This window comes from Dermacentor silvarum, chromosome 11, assembly GCF_013339745.2.
Source record: "Dermacentor silvarum isolate Dsil-2018 chromosome 11, BIME_Dsil_1.4, whole genome shotgun sequence".
NCBI lineage: Eukaryota > Metazoa > Arthropoda > Arachnida > Ixodida > Ixodidae > Dermacentor > Dermacentor silvarum.
This window is the reverse complement of record NC_051164.1, coordinates 103,505,438-103,519,981: the sequence shown is the minus strand read 5'-3', so window position 1 is coordinate 103,519,981 and position 14,544 is coordinate 103,505,438. Positions and strand designations below refer to the sequence as shown.

Here is a 14,544-nt window from a genome sequence, read left to right as displayed (position 1 = left end):
ACAGAATTTTGAACAAAGGTACGAACCCATTTATTGTCTTCATCGGTGGTCATCGTGGCGAAAGGTAGGCACACACATTTATTGTCTTCATCGGTGGTCACAAACTACCACCGCCCCGAGAAGCCGGAGGAAGCTAGACACGCGTGACATTCCGACGTGCCCGCCACCCGGCGGAAAGTAGACACGCGCGACGTACCCGCCACCACGGGAGAGCGGAAGGAAAGGAAACTAGGCACGCAAGGGCTTGGAACGAAGACAAAGAGAGGACGGTGCGAGCGTAGACATCGCCATCGCGGTTGCACAGCGGCAAATCTTTGAGAAACCTTTATTATCTGATCTTGAAAATGGTGCCTACTGATAACTAATCACTCAAAATGCATATCCAAGTAATGAGACCTATAAGTTTTTGCATAAAATTAAGCGATTTTGCATCATATCCTGGACCCGAGTTTTTGCTTACGCACATACAAATTCCTGGTACCCTAGCCATGAACAGCTTCGGTGAACAATAAATTGCATAGGCACACTAAAATAAAACACAGAAAACGGCGATATGCTTAGCCGACGACGACAAAAAAACGTGCAGAAAAGAAAGGCTGCCACACGGTGCACGTGGTCAAAGCGGCTCCAAAAATGCACGGCGGCGTCGACATACAAAAAAGTGTACAACATATCTCACATTACAGGTATTATCTTTAGAATGTGGGCACCACCGCACACTCTTGGAAACCCTTCGACCACGGACACCGCGTTCCAGGTCATATTTAACGCGACCGTATACCCGAGCTCTAAAGCCAGGAAGTGGCGAAATATAGAGCCCCCCTTTTCTCTCTGACGGGTTCTTCTCTCAGGCAAAGGCGTTGCTACCTACTACAAGCGCCACGCTATCTACACGCACACCTTATCTTAACAACCTATCGCAGTAAAGAAAGAGGTACCGTTCAATACGACACCAATACATTAATTTCGACGGCAAGCGATGCTGGCAACAGTGCTAGTGAACCATCAGAAGTATCTCATTCCCCGCATTCCCTTCGCGAGCACCGACGAATACTTTGTGCAAATTATACTGCGCCAGTTGTAATAGTTTGACCCCCCCCCCCCCCCCTAGCTGTTGCCGTCATTCATTCGTACTTGGATACAACTTCAACCCCCAACCCATTTCCTCTCACACCCTATAGCCTCTATCATACGCCACACATGTAAGCGGATAGAGAAGCGGTCCGCGTAAATAAAGCCGGCACCATCGTGCAGCTCAGCTTCGTAAATTCGGCGTAAGCTTCCTGCTTCCGCGAATACACTGCACGAAATCTGGCGGCGAACCGCAAAGATAACGGTGCCTATATGGGGGGACGACTCTTCGATGCTCGCTTCCGCGAAAGGCGTCTCGTTTCCCAACGACTTCGGCTGCAGAGAACGCTGGTAAACAGGAAAGTATTGAGCTTCTCCTTGCAACACGCAGCTCGCGTCCCTTTTGTTGGCGTAAACAGAACACTCGTCCCCGTAGAAAACGCCACGTCTATAATAAGGCGAACAGGCAACAAAGGAAACAAAAGAAAAACGCGAATCGTAGAAGTGAGGTTGTCGCGGGTTCCAAACCGGAGCGCTTACTGATGCTCAGCGTGGTTCGGATCAGTAGGCGCTAGAGAAACACGAGCGGCCTCGGGGTTCGTTTTCCTTGATTGAGTTTTATCGTAACGCGTAGGTTGTCGGCGGGGGCGATACTCAAGCGTCCGACGCTTTTTCTGGGTTAGCGCTGAATGAACGCGTCGCGCCACTTCTAATTGCGTCTCTGCTCCAGACAGAAAGAAAACGAACGGAAATCCGCGAGACGCGGACCGAGGGTGAATCGGAAGCATTCGGTCTGTTTTCGTCGCAGTGTCCGAATACGTAGAAGTCTTCCATCTTCCCATGACAGAACCTGGAAGCCGTTCCCTCTTCTTCATGAAGTCTTCAGGAAGGAGGCAAGCTATACACGGAGCGGAAGTACGCTCATCCGGAACTGCATGTCCGGCGAAACTTTGCTGCAAGCCCCGAGTTCTTTTAGCCTGTCTGTGCGTACGAACCGCCATTTGCGTGATACCGGAGACGCAGACGCGAATAGCAGGGATGTTAAGCAGAAGTTGACGGTGGCGCGCCATCTTGCTACGTTGAGGTCAAGCAAGAGAGCGTACAGGCTATGTGAAACTTAGCTGCTTAATCGCCGCAGCAACGTAATCATGGCGCAGACTTTAGAGTAAACGGCCTACTATTACAGTAACCAACTACGTTCTACACAGCTGCTGGTCTAAAGCCTCTGCAGCGACATATTCGTGAGCATGCTGTCAGACTTTCCTTTACCAGAACTTTAAACTTTTACCAGAGCTTTAAACGTTTAATGCAAGCCGCTCAGAAAACAGGCTATGGTGGTCAAACCCTACTTCGCACTTCCGTTCCATGTCAAAAGACGGAGCAAACATACTGCGCACTTACCACACACCCTTCTTTCTTTCTTTCTTTCTTTCTTTCTTTCTTTCTTTCTTTCTTTCTTTCTTTCTTTCTTTCTTTCTTTCAATATCACTGAAGTGCGCATACCCAGGTAGGGGAGATTGACAGTCCTTGAATGCCAGGCCCGTTCGCAAAGCAGGCGGGTGGGGAAAAAAATGTTGGTCGATCGCGCGTCCGTTCATCTTGATCAGGCAAGGCAACGAAGCCCCGCCACGTGCGTCGTTTTCGATTCCAGGAACCGCGGGCGCCTACGATGGCGTCAGCTCGCATAGCAGCACGGGGCGCGGACCGCAATGAAGAGAGATTCCTCGGCGACGGTATCGTCACTCCACATCGGCCGGTACGAAGAAACTGTCCTTTCACATTACCTGGTTACCGAGAAGCACGGAGGTCAAACTGGTTTTGAGGATAACGAAGAGTAAAGGAGGAGGCGCAGAAATTGCGCCTCCTCGGCGGTTCTCGCGAAAGGCGAGAACTTCGTGACATACATAAAAGGTTCTGGGACAAATGAACGAACGACGACACCAGAGCGACACCAGCAGCAGAACCACATTTAGCATCGTCAATATTACGAAAAACAGGCCTGTGTTTTCCTACGAAGGAAGTGTAAGACTGGGAACAGAGTTGGCTAACTCTAGATTCAATCGGACTGCAGTGAAGCCGTCAACATGAACACAAGATTTTCAGTTACAACTGTGGTTTTCTAGAATTCAGAACCTCGGGCAACGCGAGCACTATTTATTATCACATCACTGGAAAACGACTTGGTGTCGTTTCTAAAGTCAAGTGGTGGGGTTTTCTTGAATTCTGGGGTTTTACGTACCAAAATCCCCATTTGATTATGAGGCACGCCGTAATGGGGGACGCCGGATTAATTTTGAGAACCAGGGGATCTTTAACGTGCCCCCAAAGCCCGCGACACAGGCGTTTTTTTTTTTTTTTTTTGCATTTCGCCCCCATCGAAATACGGCCGCCGCGGCCGGGATTTGACCCCGCAACCTCGTGCTTAGCAGCGCAAGACTATAGCCGCTAAGCCACCGCGGCGGGTGTGGGGTTTTCTGTGACGGCTATGACTGCACATACTAGGGATACATAAAGGTCATGTACAGCACTAGACTGCTGAGACTCCGCTGTTATTGATTTTGCCTTCTGTTGTTTTCGTTATTACTGGCTGTGTTTAAGACTATGGCCTCTATAGGCGACGCCAGTGCCTGTTGCCTGAGGCTGCTTCAGGCAACAAAAACATACCGAAGCCAAATTATACTCGCTACAGTGTTGATACATGCGGAAAAAAAAATCTAGCGTAGCTTGCACCGGAGGCGCAATGCTAAAGAGACAGTGGAGCTGATGGGCGCCTAGCTAGTCCTGGCTTCTGGGCTAGGCTAAGCACTACTAAGTCATCCCTACCATTTTCCAGAATTTATTGATTGTTGATCGATTATTGATTAGCTATCGTTTGGCTATCGCAAGGTATTGGCCACGTATTTGGGCTAGGCCAAGCTCTACCAAGTCACCCACAGCATTTTCCGGAATTCAATTATTATTTATCGATTACCTATTGATTAGCTATTGATTGGCTATCGATGACTGACTAAGCTTAAGTAGTCCCAAACATGCTTAGCTATACTTAGCCAGGCTCCGCTTCGCTATAGTTCACAGAGGTATGTGCCATTGCGCTTGGACCCTTTCTGCACTACCGCCAGGATCGGCCCACAGTTTCTGTGGACGACTAACGGACTTGGACAGCTCTGATGTCAAAAGAAATCTGGAGGCGACTCAGCACATTGTAATGTCATGCAAGGATATTGACCCAGTCAGAACCGTGGGGTACGTCCATCTTCCAGAAGCACTACATGGTAGTGATGGTCAGCGATGGTGATAAGCAAGAGAGGTTTAGAGTATTGGTGGGGGGAAAAGCAGTGAAACGATGGGGGCGGAATTTTCACAGGTATGCGGAACAATTAAGCGCTGGCTAGGAGGCGCCATGACAGTTTGAGCGTGTAGCTAAGATATGCTGACACCATACGAGAGGGAGGCCACGAAAATGGTATGACCTGTTGGATGATAACCGACGCGTGCCTGTGTCAACGTTCGCTTTTTTATAGCTCCATGCATCCAGCCAAGCTCTGGCCATACCCATGCGCGTAGGAAAAGCGCATATAGGCCAGAACCTGGACACATGTATACCTCAAGATAAGCGGTAAAATTGATGACGTGAAATCGCGACGTGTGCTACGGAAGACGATTTATACAGCTCGCTAGGCTGTGTGTTAGGGCGCTGCCATTGGCGCGCGAAGTTTCAGCGCTGCTTTCCCATCACTAACTTTATGAGATAAAACAGAGACAGGCGGAGGGCTGATGCCGATTACAAGTCATCACCACACTATCAAATCAACACCATCGTCAACACGACCGATCGTCAGCGGAGGCGTGCGCACTCCGATCCATGACTGTCATATAGAATTTAATGATGATGCTCCCGCGTAAGCAACAGTGATTTTGACGTCACCGCTATCGTCACGCCATCCTTGGCAATGGAAATTTCGGGCCAGGTAGCATGACTTCATAGATCGGAGTGCGTAGGCCTCTGATATCTATAGCTGGTGTCGATCAAATATGCTACACGTTTAAGGGCGTCGTCTTGTGCGATGGGTAACACCCCTGTCTTACGGGCTATATAAAAAAAAATATTTCACGCGACAGCGACCTATAGCTACATGTGCGACGTGAAAAGACGCAGTTGAAAACAGTGTAATCATTCTGACCACCTTTGATGCATAGAAATATCTGGAAAGAGAATTTGACAGCGACATATTTGAAAGTTTATTTAATGCCCTTTTCGTGTCGCCTGTCTCCGCTGTCGGCGTTCTTACTTGCCACGAAAAGTCGGCAAACAAGAAAACTTCACCGGTCCTCCTCCACGATTCAATCTTACCCCTTAAACGTGAGTGCGTTACCCATGGGACAACCAAACACCCTTTATACGCCCTTAAATGTCCAACTTTATATATTTTTTTCGAGTACACCATAGCTGTTGTCGCTTGTCATTGCAGCCGGTGGTGTCATCGTTGTTATCGCTGTGGTCTTCCACGTTAGGATACAAAAGAAACAACCCGCTAGTTATTGCACTCACTCTGCCCATTTTACGGAGGTATACTAAGTTGTAAATAACACGAAGGCCGTCACTTGGGGTGGCGTGTTCGCCGGCCGTTCCTATAGCGTGCCGCTCGCACCTTTTGACCACACGTGTCAGCGAGCATTTCAAGGCTCCCGTCGTTCTACCCGCTTCGCGGACTGCGTACGAAGTAGAGGTGTAGTCTTTTATTGCCGTACGTGAGAAACCCTATATATATATATATCGTGCATAATGCGTGCGCAGGCACAAACAGCGAGCTACATAGCCTCTTGCTTGAAGTACGCATGTCAGCCTGACGGCACTTGGGTAAACAGCGATGGGCGTCATAAAGCCTCCGAAACTAACTTCTCGTGTCAGCATGGAGGAACGCAATATACTTTAGGATGGAGAGCCAGGTGAAAATCTTGAAGCGTAGTCATAAAAATTATGAATCCAAGGCTTGAGGGAAACAGGCCCTCCCCACGCGAAAGGCAAGCGGTAATTTCTAGTCGCCGAGCGCCGCGGAGAGTGTGGGGGAGAGTAGAGAGAAGAGCAGGTGGAGACGAGGCCGTCACTAAAAGCCACAACGAACCACACAATGCCGTGAAGGGTCCGGCAACCTTGTAAGGCCTAGTCACCAAGAGCCAGCGGAAAAAAAACATGTGGCAGCCTCGGTCGTGCGCAGGGCGGCCTCGCAACTTTTGAGGCCTCCACTGTACAAAACCTACTGTCAAACGCCACTATAACGAAGTACTCGGGGCCTCCCAAAAATCCTTCGCTATACAGGTCACTTCGTTGTAAGGGTCGTGCACCGTACCGCGCCCAATAGAGCAGGCTATAATCAAGTTCAACAAAAGGACGCCTTTATTTGCACGAATAGAAGAGACACAGTGAAATAGGCCGCTGACTTTTGTACACGCAGGTTGTCTGACAGAATATGCGCCTGCAGCCACCCTTAGACGCACCAAGGTTCACAGCACGGTCTGCGGCGAAACGCAAAGTAAAGCTTCAGACCCTCGAATAACACTATCGCCTCCCCTGCCGTCAGAATTCTTGGTTCGTTTACAGGATCTTCATCCCTGTTACCCTCCGTTGACATCCTATGTCGATCGTCAATCCCGATTACATAATCACGTCATCAAATGCGACACATTCCTCAGGCGCCGCGCCCACTGGTGGGCTGCAGCATGGACTACCACTGATATCGTCACGCTCGTCAAGCGAGTCACTATAACACTTTTGTTAGCGCTAGCGCAGAGCGCACCTTGGGGACGTCTGTGGAGGGCAGCGGCAGCCCCGCTACGTGTCATTCGTTCTAAAGCGACAAGTTAGCCTTAGGAGACGCCTAAATTCGTTCGTTGTGCGGGCAAATGCCTTGTATTGCATGGCCTTCGTTGTAGAGGCGTTCACAATACAAATAAGGGATAGGAATTCAGCCGGAATTTAAGCAATCCTTCGTTATACAGGCCATTTCCCTGTATAGAGGTGTTCGTTGTAGACGCGCGTTTAACTTATACAGACGGAAAGCTCTCTTATTTCTCAAAGTTCCCTCGAAATTTCTCTGTGCATGGCAGGAATTCGATGAAGATTGACGTGTCCTTATGCAGCCGCAGCAAATGCATTCCCGGGTGCATAAATCAAAAAATGAATTCTAGGGTTTTAAGTGACAAAACCCCTATCTGATCATTAGGCATTATAGGGGGGTACTCCGGATTAATTTTGACCGCGTCAGGTTCTTTAACGTGCACCCAATGCACGGTACAAAAGCGTTTTTCGCCTTCCGCACCCATCGGAACGCCACCGCCACGGCCTGGATCGAACCCGCGTAACTTGTGCTCAGAAGCGCGACGCCATAGCCCCTCAGCTATGTACCGCGGCCGGTGGGTATGCACATAAATCAGGGCGCTGACGTCAGGTTTCAGCGCCTGTCTGCGTTAGCCGACGCATGACGCGCGCCACTTGAGTTGAACCAACGAAGACAATTCGCGGGGCGAGGTATCGACGATACCGAAGGATGCAGCAGCGACAATACGCAGCTGCTTCTGAAGAGTAATGACAGCCATAACACCGGTGACGCACCTTGCATCCTCGTAAGGGTACGCGGTCGTTTGATTCCAAGCCAGCTATAGCAAGGAAGTGAGTTTTTGCCGACGATGCGGAATCGTCTGCGTATATAAAAAACAACGAAAGAAAGCGAAGAAGGGAGAGTTGGAACGTGGACGGAGCGGCGGTGTGCGAGCTAACGACATTGTGGCGAAATAATGAATAAATGAAGCAATCTTAACAAAACCTAGCCAATGAGTTGCATAGTATTGTGAGCGCCGAAGTGCTGGCATTCTCAGGGGGGTGTCCACCCCCCCGCCCTCCTGAGCAAGAACAAAAATTGAGACAGAAACTCTCCCCTGGGGCATTGTCATATAAGTGCGTAACATTCTTTGGAATTATTCAAGTCACCTTGCATCATATGCATCCTCCATCTTGCGGAGATATGAGGTGACGTTCCAGTTTACTGTTTCCCAAAAATCCTCCGGAGAACTTATCACAAAACTGGCGCTACCCGCTAAGTGTAGATGCCTCGAATGGCGACTGCAGTTTCTATCACGCAATCTAACAAGTGCCCTGAAGGCAAGAACTAAATTAGCAAATCTTAGTTGAACAGTTAACTAGTGATTATTTCGCAGCGATGTTCGCCCCTGCAAGTAATGTGTTGCCACAGAAAAGGAAATGGCATTATTTCCTTCCACTTGAAGCAAGTGGTTTCACTCAGCTCAGCTTCTTGGGCGAGTTGGTTGAGAACTGAGAGCGTGTAAACGGGGGACGCACTGTAAAAAACGAGAGCGCCTTTGCACGCTCACAGGTTTGCAATGACTGCGATGAGGCGATCAGACATCTTTGCGAGTACCTTCAATACAAAACGCCTTTTCAGGAGGAATGATACTGAGCCACTGGTTGGAGGTCAACTCATGGACCAGGAACAGCCTATTTATATATTCCACTGACACTACGAAGACATACCCGGTGACAGCTTGCTCTTTTATGCGTGCCAAGTTCCTGATCTCATCACACCTCCTAATCGTCCTTTGTCGAACAAGGGACGTCGCCGAAGCCAACGTTTCGGCAAGGGCACGTGTCTTCTTCCTTGAGGCGTAGACAAGAGCTCTTGCCGAAACGTCGGTTCCAGCGACATCCCTTCTTCGACCATTGCTGACCACTTAACGTTTCAGTCTTTCGGTGAACATCTGTCTCGTTCTGAACTGCAACAGTATGCGTCCCAGCGGTATGCTCAACGGTACTTCTAGTAAGACTTTCCAGCACACCAATCGTTCTCGCGGTGTACCCCGGTTAACGTCTGTCCTTTTTCTCTCGCCTTTCCCCGCTAAGAACGTTTCTCTCGAGGAACGGCGAACGATCTCAGCACTATACCTTACACGTACAGCCACGCCGTCACATCTCCCCCAATACAGGGTAGCCAACCGGAGATATCCTCTGGTTAACCCTCCTTTCATTCCTCCACTTCTATATCTGTCTCTCTATGCCATCACATGCGGCGGCGTCACTGTGGACGAACGAGGAAGCGAAAGTGAAGAAAACATCTCAACATGCCGTTCGGACAGCGCACCGTCGTAGAGAAGGAGGAAAAGTACACAAACCGAGCGGGGACCCCCGAAGGTCCTTCGGCGGGGCAGGCCTATACACGCAAGGTAGGCGCATTATCCGGAGGCCTTTAAACACCGCGTCAATTGCTCCCGCGTCTACACGTCGTGACAAATGAACCCACTCACCTCCGCCGTAGGCCAGATCGTTTCCATTGCGCATGGCCGGCAAAAACAAGACCCGCCGTTTGACCGCTATACTCATGCCGTCCATCTAAAGCATTGGCTCTTGCGAGGTATTGCCACGAACGATTGAGCCATCGATAGCCGAATGACGGCACCAAGGACAATTATAATAAGAGGCTCGCCGGCATTAATACAGCATCGCTCTCAATTACCCCAGTCCGCGGCGATGCAGCGGGGCATCCGGAACGGCCGCGTATCTGTGACGTAGAACGGGCAAGCAAGATTGCCGGCGCAGCGTCTTCTAATACGTTCTTTCCTTCCTCACCTCGACATCTCAATTTGGGCTTGGCACATGGAAGGCTTTAAAACGTCGGCACAGGCACAGTGTTTATGACGCGAGATGGTGTACAGCTACGCAGGTGCAATCTCGGTGGCGCCACCGACGGCGTATAATTAAACACCGCGTATTACGCGAGGTTTCGCGAGAACCGCAAAACCGCGCTACACCCGCAGGAACACGTGATATTTAAGCCACTCAGATATGATGCGACGATTATTATTTTCTTTATGAAGGACGTCGGAAGAGGGGGCGGCGTATGGGGGAGAGGGGCAGGTACCGGTTGCTGAAAAGCTGTCTGAACAATTAGTCGCTCAATCGTTCAACCCTTGGCCCGTTCGAGAGTACACTTACTCGCTCAGTTGACCCACTTACTCAAGCAATTAATGAATGCGCCAGGCCTCCCACACGGGTCATCGCCGAGTGCAAATGCTTGACGGAAGCTGAGAGGTACCCTCTTTCCGCATTCTATGCTGTCTTCGCAGGCCTGCGAGATCCTTAATCATGAAGCATATCGTATGCGACAGACGGCCACACCCAGATCACTCGTGCGACATAACCGAAATAGGTCTTGCACCATAGGTGGCGGTTTGTGTTGGTCTAAATATACTATTATATTTAGTATAGTATACAGCATATATTTAGTATATGCTGCCCGCGAAAAAGAGCGCAAATGGATGATGCAAAAGACGACCAAGGAATTATATATAGCTAACCTATACTGGGGGAAGGCAATAACGGGACGGGTAATCACGACTTAGGTCAACAGTCATGAAGTAGGACGACGAATACGAAGTTCATCTTGTATCGGTCGGGCAAACTGTAGATGCGAAGTAGACGGGTCTACAGTCATTATCACACGTGTAGCATAAGCTCTGGCGCATAGGTCATATGTCAGGGAACAGTTTCACTCGCCATCCGCGTAATATTCACAGTAGAATCAACGGACAACTCATCAGACTTATCGATCGTAGAGTATCGTGCTCAAACTTCGTTAGAACATTCGCGCCCAATTTTCACCAAACAGCAACCGCAAACGTGGGTCGCCCTGACGACTGCTTGTCGGCGTGTCATCGGCGTGACGTCGATATTCTTCGGCATGTCGTCGGTATCGTCGACAAGTCTTAAACAACCACTTTATTACCTAGGTCAAAATGTGTGTATACTGCGACATCACGGAAAGAAAGCGTATGACGAAAATTAAACTTTATTTTCCAACATATATGCATTTTCCAAGCCTCCTTGGCAAGAAAGCTGCATCAAACAGCTTAGCGGGGCCAATGAGCCACTGGCAAATGACGGAGCGCAAAGGATACCTTGGTGACCATGCATGGTGATATAAAACATGATACGGGGATGCAATTTCAATTACGATACCACGGATGCGAAGCATAAATTTGCCATAATTGGATCGGATTTTAGGTCAGAAAAGGTTATTGTCGCTCATAAAAACCATGCATTAGTTGGCAATCTCCTCTAGAGGAGATTGCCGACAAAAGATTGGCCGGGCCTGTCGAGCTTACCGGAGATACGAGGTGCTTTATTTTAACGTTGACAGAATTTAACTACCAATTGATTTCTAATTAATTTTTAAACTAATTACTGTACGCCACATATTGCAGTTCACAAATTTGAGCCCATGACTTCACAACTCATATCCACTTACAATGAATTCTCAGGATAGCACCACCTTCGATATATGCGTTCCCAAAGTTTGCGACGAAATGCATTGGTGTTCCAGTAACTTTCGAGCTTCAATGCATAGAAAATTGAGGTTTCGAAGTGTTTTTCCGAGCGTGAAAGGAGCCCGCGAATACACGCAGAATTGCCGCGCGACTGGCCGTTCGAGGCGCTTTGTGTGTACTCGCCAGCATCTTTCACGCTCGGAAAACACATTTATGTAGCACGTATTGAGCAAAAGAAAGCTGTATCGGGAGTTTTTCATGGTGCTTTACAATCTTCTCATTGACACTTCGATAATTAGGACAGTGCGTCTCGAGTTAGATAATTAATTACAATTATCGAAGTAAATCTCAGTAACCCAAAAATTACTGGCGTCTACTCCACTGTACTGGAAACAATACGCATTAGGTGTGCTTCGCGTAACGCCGTTCCTCTTTTTTTTTTAATCGTGCTGCGTGATAGCTGGGACACCCTGTATATATATATATATATATATATATATATATATATATATATATACCTCTTTTTTCTGGTTGAACCATACCGACCGCGCGGTAGCGTGCCGAAGCGTCACCCAATCGCCTCGTCTGCACTTTGTTTCGCTGTTTTTCCGCCTTACCGCAGGCGTCACAGCGTCCCTGACGTCACACTCGTAAGTCAGGCTTAAAACACCGCGCGTACGGGCATTCTCCACGCACACACAGGAAAAGCACGGAAAACTATATAGAGACAAAAAGGATCGCACAGAATGCGGCTGTTGGCACACACCGTCGTCGGTTTGGGCCACGGCAAAAGCGGCTGCGTGTTCAGACGGTTTCCCGATGTCGGTAGACGCATGTAAGCGCTCAGGAATTAAGAAGAAAAAAAATAAATAGCGAAAAGAAAGGAAGAATTTTGCACAACTTTGCGAATGCCGCTCACGTAGAATAAGACCGACCGCGCACAAGCCAGCGTGCAGACGACAACGGTGACGTGAGACATGCTGCCTCTGACGCAGTAGTCAGGCTGGTACGTGGCGAAGTAAACCTGTAGAGTGGTTCCTTTATGCCTATCCAATTGGCTAAAGCAATCGATGTTATGCGAAGTATTAGAAATGACGACGCTGGGCCGCGCTACATATGCCGGTGGCCGGATAACAAGCCAATCCCGTTACATTATAACGCTTCTTGACTAACGCGGCTTCCAGTTGTTCGTCCATGTCTAGTTGTTAAGCTGATAGATCATAGTTCCATACTCACTTCCAGTTGTTCCTGTGGCAGCACAGCTATCCTCGCTCCCGAGGAACTTCGCGCCTTCGTATGGTAACGCCGCTTGGTTGTTTTATTCGGTCCGCTTCCTCAGCCTTCTTCGCGACATAACGAAGCCTCTCTCACCCTCGATTACACTCATTTGTTACGAGGGTTACGGCGTGGCTTGCTACGGCGCGTGGCGTTTCTTTTAGTTACGTGCATCAGTTCGCTCTCCTATAGGTCCCTTGATAAAAAGTCCAAGATAGCGTCGTTCCTTTATCTATAGTCGCCGTCCTCCTCATCCTCTTTCTCCCGCCATTGCTCGTGCATGAGTGGCTTAGTGCGATCACGTGGCACGGCGGCCAATTAAGCAGGCTTTACGCCAACATGCACATGAATAAGGATTTACTGCACGGAGTACTGTTTCAAAACGAGCATGGATAATTAATATAGTACAGCACAAACTGCATACAAGCTACTCGTTGCGGGTGATGCGATATTTGGAACCTTTTGGGGCGTCCATGTAGGAGGAGGATTAGAGGAGGAGGGGAGCGTGAAAGGGAGAACGGCGCTACAATGAAACTTACGCGCTCAAACTTATTGAGTAACCGCAACTAGTGTTGCGTTGCAACGGCAACAATGTTTCACGTTATCGAGACCAAGAAGGGCATCAAACGCGGCGTGCAGAGAGGCATGGTCTGGTGAAAGCGGCCGCAACTTGAGAGGCAACCGGCACTCAAACGTATACCGCGAACCAAGCCACGCACGGCCCGCTGTTTCCTGCATTCAACGCGCGATGTCCTCATTTCCCGATTCCTCGAGTGAAATAAGGGAGAAAACGTCGTCTGAGGAGAATACCTTGGTGCAGGCTGGATCATGCTCCCTCCACGCCTTTTCTCTTTAATGCGAAAGCATTATATGCCTCATTACCCTTGGTCCTTGGTTTCATTGTTTGTTGGCTTCTTATGATATGATTAATAAAAAAATTACTCCATCTCCCGCTAAAGGGAACCATCTGTGGATGCGAAGCAGCGGGGAGACGGTTAGCTTGAGCGGGAGATGGTTTCGCGGCAGCGGCCCGAGCGCTCATCGCGGCGCTGCACAGGAGAGAGAATGAGGCGCGCGCGCTCCGTCATTTTCATACCGCGGAACTACCGTGGCGCCCCCAGCAGAGTATGCAGCTGTCGCACCACCTGTCGAGAGCGCCGCTCCGGATTCCTAGCGGAGAGAAAGGGGGGAGCGTAGAAGAGGAGAGAGGGGGGACGCGCATGCGCTGTGGGGGTGTGGGACGCGGGACAACGGACAGAGCCGCCGGCAAGAAATGCGTCGCATTTAAAAAATCGGGCCCCTCGGTTCCCTTTCTTCTCGTTCAATACATAACGAGGGCTCGAATCCGGCAACATTGATGCCTTCAGGTAGCATATGTGGGTTTATTGACCAGTTGCCATCACCCAAAAAGATCACGTGCTCGTGACACCTGCGGCAGAAAGGATGTTCCACATCCGCCCCTGTGTTTGTGAGTAGTGGCGCTGGCTAACAGTCCCAGGATTAGCTCGTTGTAAAAACATAAATACCCCAGAAAGTGGATGGGAAAACGGCTCCGCGGTAGCTCAATGGTGAGAGCATCGCACGCGTAATGCGAAGACGTGGGTTCGTTCCCCACCTGCGGACAGTTTTATCATCCGTTTTCATTTCCATTAATTTATCATTTCTTTAATTCAATTAGTAAGTGCAAGTAATTTCCCCTATGTTGTTCTTGTTTGTTGGCTTCTTATTATATATATATATATATATATATATATACCTTTGTGGAATAATATTTGTTTTTGTTGAATATATGTTTTTGTGGGAAAAGAAAAAAACTAGAACTTCATCTGTTATCCTATTTTCTGTGCTACGGTACTTCGCAAGTGT

At 49.1% G+C, this 14,544-nt stretch overlaps 1 non-coding gene across 1 annotated transcript; it reads left to right on the top strand.

Annotated features, from left to right (window-relative positions):
• Positions 1-14,229: 14,229 nt before the first annotated feature.
• Trnat-cgu (transfer RNA threonine (anticodon CGU)) lies at positions 14,230-14,301 on the top strand. The gene has a single exon. It is a non-coding gene; the product is annotated as a tRNA-Thr (tRNA).
• Positions 14,302-14,544: the final 243 nt, after the last annotated feature.